At 45.6% G+C, this 5669-nt stretch overlaps 1 pseudogene across 1 annotated transcript; it reads right to left on the reverse strand.

The window, feature by feature from the left end:
* Window positions 1-2689: 2689 nt before the first annotated feature.
* Window positions 2690-4639, reverse strand: LOC105549831 (annotated as a pseudogene). The gene is made up of 2 exons (XR_001007625.1): window positions 3982-4639; window positions 2690-3872 (listed from the first exon to the last, which is right to left on the reverse strand). The product of XR_001007625.1 is annotated as a la-related protein 1B pseudogene (transcript).
* Between the last annotated feature and the right edge of the window lie 1030 nt (window positions 4640-5669).

A 5669-nucleotide genomic window follows, 5' to 3' on the forward strand; every position in this document is an offset into this window, starting at 1 on the left:
TTCAGCAGGTTGGAAACAGTTTTACTGCAGAATCTGCGCAGGGTTATTTGGGAGCCCATTGAGAACTATAGTGAAAAACAGAATAACCTGTGATAAAAACTAAACATTGTTGTGGGGAGTCAGGGACCCCAAACGGAGGGACCGGCTGAAGCCGTGGCAGAAGAACATAAATCGTGAAGATTTCATGAACATGTATTAATTCCCCAAATTAATACTTTTATAATTTCTTACACCTGTCTTTACTGTAATCTCTGAACATAAATTGTGAAGATTTCATGGACACTTATCACTTCTCCAATGAATATCCTTGTGATTTCCTATGTCTGTGTGTATTTAATCTCTTAATCCCATCATCTTCTTTGTAAGCTGAGGAGGATGAATGTCGTCTCAGGACCCTGTGACTTTATCAACTGAACAAATTGTTTGTAGAGCATGTGTGTTTGAACAATATGAAATCTGGGCATCTTAAAAAAAGAACAGGATAACAGCGATGTTCAGGGAACAAGAGAGGTAATCTTGAACTGGCCAGCAGTGAGCCGGATGGAACAGAGCTATATTCCTCCTCTTTCATAAGCAAATAGGAGAAATATCGCTGAATTCTTTTTCTCAGCAAAGAACATCCCTGAGAAAGAGAATGTGCCCTGAAGGTAGACCTATATATGACCCTTTTTAAGGTGTCCCGTCTTTTGTGGTCAAAGCCGAAGGGATGAAATAAGCACCAGTCTCCTACAGTGCTCCCAGGCTTATCAGGTGAACAAAAATTCCCACCTAATAAATTGTGGTCAGATAGGTTATCTGCTCTCAAACCCTGTTTCCTGATAAGATGTTATCAATGATAATGCGTGCCAGAAACTTCATTAGCAATTTTAATTTCACCTCATCCGGTGGTCCTGTGAGCTCACCCTGACTCCATTTGCTTTGTTATATTTTATTACCTTGTGAAGTATGTGATCTCTGTGACCCACACCCTATTTGTGCACTCCCTCCCCTTTTGAAAATTGCCAATAAAAACTTGCTGGCTCGGGGAACATCATGGATCCTGCTGACATGTGATGTCTCCCCCAGACACCCAGCTTTAAATTTCTCTCTCTTGTGCTCTTTCCCTTTATTTTTCAACCCAGCTGAGACACTTAGGAAATAGAAAAGAACCCACGTTAAACATCGGGAGAGGGTTCTCCCGATAAAACACAAGCTATCTGTGAAAAAGCTTTGCAATGTGTGGATTCAGCTTACAGAGATAAACCTTTGTTTCAGCAAGTTGGAAACACTTTCTTTGTAGAATCTGTGAAGGTACCTTAGTGAGCCCATTGAGGCCTATATTGAAAAACCAAATATCCCATGATAAAAACTGGAAAGAACCTATCTGTGAAAACCCTTTGCCAAGTGTGGATTCACCTCGCAGAGTTAAACCTTTCTTTTGATTCCACATGTTGGAAACACATTTTTTGTATAACCTGCAAAGGGACATTTGGGAGCCCATTGTTGCGTCTAGTTAAAAACAATTATCCTGCCATAAAAACAAGAAAGAAGTTATCTGTGAAAAAGCTTTGCAACGTGTGGACTCATCTCACAGAGATAAACTTTTGTTTCAGTAAATTGCACACTTTTTTTTTTGTACAATCTGCACAAGGTTATTTGGGAGCCCATTGAGGCATATAGTGAAAAAACAAATATCCCACAATAAAAACTAGAAAGAAGCTATCTGTGAAAACGCTTTGCAAAGTGTGGATTCATCTCACAGAGTTAAACCTTTCTTTTGACTCAGCAGGTTGGAAAAACTTTCTTTGTAGAATCTGCACAGGGATATTTGGGAGCCCATTGAGGCCTATAGTGAAACATCAATATCCCGCAATAAAAACTAGATAAAAGCTCTCTGTGAAAATGCTTTGCGATGTCCTGATTCAACTCAGACAGTGAAACCTTTCATTTAATTTAGAAGGCTGTAAACAGTCTGTTTTGTTTTGTTTTTGTAGAATCTGCATGCACAGGGTTATTTGGTAGCCACTGAGACCTATAATGAAAAACTGATATCCTACAATGAAAACTGGAAAAGAGCTTTCAGTAAAAATGCTTTATGATGTGTAGGTTAATCTAACAGAATTAAACATTATTTTATTATTATTCAAAAAGTTGTAAACACTTTTTTTGTAGAATCTGCACTGGGTTATTTCAGAGCCCATTGAAGCCTATAGTGAAAAACCGAATATCCTGCAATAAAAACTAGAAAGAATCTATATGTGAAAATGCTTTGTAATGTGTGGATTCATCTCATAGAGTTAAAGCTTTCTTTTGATTCAGCAGTTTGGGAAAACTCTTTCTGTAGAATTTGCACAGGGACATTTGGGAGCCCACTGAGACCCTTAGTGAAATACCAATGTCCTGCGATAAAAACTAGAAAGAAGCTGTCTGCGAAAACACTTTGCAATGTTTGAATTCACCTCACAGAATTAAAACTTTGTTTGGATTCATCAGGTTGGATATGCTCTTTCTGTAGAATCTGAGTAGAGATATTTGGGAGCCCATTGAGGCCCACAGTGAAAAATAATATCCTTTGATAAAAACTAGAAAGAAGTTATCTGAGAAAATGCTTTGCAATGTGTAGATTCATCTCACTGAGTTAAACCTTTCTTTTGATTCAGCAGGTTGGAAAGACTTTTTTTTCCCCCCATAGTAACTTGTTTTTATCTTTTTATATGAGAAAGGGTGTTCTTAGTATTTTCATCTTTATGGCTGTGTGTTTGTTTTCATGTTTTCCAACCATAGATCCTGTTCCTAATAATATAAGCCATCATTGATAACTTTAGCAAGTTCAGACATAATTTTTACCTGAGACATGTGGTTGCCTCTTTGATCTCCTCCAGGATGTTCTTTCACATAACATGGTTTCTGAGTTACAATCAAAATCTTGTTTAAGTCTTGGTCATCAATTTCATAATCTGAATCATTATCAGACCAATCAGTTAATGTGTTTTTTTCATCCTATTTGTTCAATATCTTCATCAAACAACAAATCAAGTTCTTCTTGTTCTGTTTCTTCTGAAGAACACAGCTGATTTAATGATCCTTCAGGCACAGAGACTGATTCCCTCAATTTCACTGGGGCTGGCTGATGTCTCTTTTTTACTTCTATCCGAGGTTCTGAGTCCAAGTGAGGCAAACCGGCAGACAACCCTCTAGACGTTGTTTGAAGAATACTTGTTTCAGTATTTTTCTTTGGGTTCAATGGGCTTCCAATTCTTGGAGAATTGTGGGCAGACTCTGAATGTGAGCAAAAGGCTCAGCCTGGTACAAACTCTGGACAATCAATCAGTTGAGAGAAATCTGTTTGTGGCACATTGCAAGGAGGAAGGCCTGGAATTGGCCACTTTTCTGGTTCTATCTTTTTTCTCATTCACAATTTCTACTTCTATGCCATCCTTCAGTGCCTCTAAGAGATGAGATGAGGTTTGTAGTGAGAGCCTGAACACGTTGAAAACCAGCAATCAGGGAAATAGGCAAGAAACTTTGTTCATCCATCTTTCCTCAAAGAAAGTAGTCTCGTTCAAAATTTTCTACATTGAAGTAATTTTCAATTTGACACTTCATGTACTCTTTAACCAATGCTTCTTCCACAGGATACACCCATACACCTGTACCATCATCACAGTAATACATCATACTGGTATTAAGTTTTGTTTGAAATGGTTGATCATTCCTTTCACCATGTTCTTGATAACCAAATAAATAAAGTTCAATCGAGGATTTCCTCTGCCTCCTCCTCTTCCCCATCCTCAGTCTCTTCCTGGGCCTGTAAAGGAACCTCGGATATTACCACCCTCACTTCTCACATTGGAAACTTCATCTTGATCATCTCTTTTTTCTCTATCTCGCCTCTAACGTCATGTATCGTTTCTTCTATTGTTATGTGTTGATTTACTTACTTCAGGTTGACAGGATTCAGGTCTTTCTTGACTCTCTGGTCTTACATCATCTGAGTGGCACCCACTTGTGCTTATTAGCTGTCTTTTGTTGATTACTTGACTGAGCCTCAACCTCACTGACATTTTCACCAGGACCATTTAATTTTGTTTTCTGGTTTTGTTTGCTCTTTTACTTCTCTTTTCAACCTTCTCTTCTTTTTCTTTTCTATTTTGTGGCTTTTTATTTCCTTGGCTGAGGACGCTCTGACATCCAGTGTTCACTAATTCACTTGGTGTTGGCCAATTCTCCATAACGTTGAAATCACTAGCCTTGTTGAATTTGTCTTAAGTTTTCCTGCTTTTATAATTTTGAGGGAACCGAACTCTGACTCCAGGGTTTCCAGCGCTGGCGGCGGCGGACCTGTCCTGGCTGGGGACAGGTGCTGGGTAGCCTTTTTGTTCCAGGGATTTTCCTTCCGCGGCAGCGGCGGCAGCTGCCACTTCTCCTTAGGGTCAGCTGCTGCCTGCTCCCGGGCGTCCTCGGCCAACGGATCCGCAGCAACGGCGGCAATAGCTACTGCGGCGACCGCGGTGACGGTTCCCCGCTGAAGGGGCCCCGGGCCCATGCACCTTGTGCGCCAGATGCAGCGCCAGGGGCCTCACGAGGACAGCCTCCTGGGGTACGCTGCGTGCCGGCACCACGTCAGACGACGGCTCTCCCCGCGCCCCCGCGCTGGTGGTGGCCGCAGCCTTCTCCTCCCTCGGTGGCTCTTTGCCTCACGTTCGGCCCAGGGCTGATGCTTGGCCTGCCGGTTCGCCTTGGACAACAGCGACTGGCTCTCAGCAGTCACCGCTGGCGAATCCTCCCGAGAATGAGCTGCGGGCACCTGGGCGTGAGCAGATATCGGGTCCCTCTGCCCCAGGTGCCCCAGTTGGGGTGGCCCCGAGGCCAGGGAGCCCGACTGCCCGTCTCTCCGCCGGGGCACCGACCGGCTCCGGCTGGTGGCAGAGAACCCAACAGAGACAGCCACCGTTGCCGCCGCCGCCAGCCTAGGCCGCTCAGCGTCCGACCTGCCACCCTTCCCCGCACTGAATTGAGCGCCAATCGCTCGCCTGCCCCGTCCTCCCCAAAGCGCACACCCCGAGGGAGACACCACGCGCCGGGAGCCGCGACCCCTCACCTGGCGCGGGCAGCAGCTGAGAGGTAGCTCGCAGGGGCCCAGGACCTTTACCGGAGTCAGAGAGGCGGGAGCACGCAGAACACGTAACTGGCCGCGGGGGCGTGGACTCCGAGGAAGGGCGGCCTCAGAGGACGGGAAGGAGCCTCCCTGAGGAGGTTGATATGGCTACTCACTGGTTCCTGCCCTCACCTGGCCTCCCGCGGGAGTTGACGGATTCGCCCGCCCAGGTGCCCACCGGCCCGCCTGGCGGAGGGCCTGCCCCATCCCAGCGGCCCTCCCAGGGCGAGGAAGGACAAAGGGGATGACTCCCGACTCCAGGGCAGAGGCCACACCCACTGCGGGCTCAGGGGCGGGGCATATACCAGGCCTCTGTGGCTGGCTGAGGGCTCCTGCCCTGCCCCCAGGGCAACAGCAGCCATGGGCCTGGGCAGCCCACACACATGACACCTGGAGAACCAGTCCCTCAATTTGCCTTTAGGCCCTAAAGCCAGGTTTCACCTAGGCTAAGGGAGGGGGACACGGAGTCGACTCTGTCCTGAGGGGCTGGCAAGTGAATTGTGCTCCCTGCCACCCCACACCACACACCCCA

This window comes from Mandrillus leucophaeus, unplaced genomic scaffold (genome assembly GCF_000951045.1).
Source record: "Mandrillus leucophaeus isolate KB7577 unplaced genomic scaffold, Mleu.le_1.0 Scaffold459, whole genome shotgun sequence".
NCBI classification, from domain to species: domain Eukaryota; kingdom Metazoa; phylum Chordata; class Mammalia; order Primates; family Cercopithecidae; genus Mandrillus; species Mandrillus leucophaeus.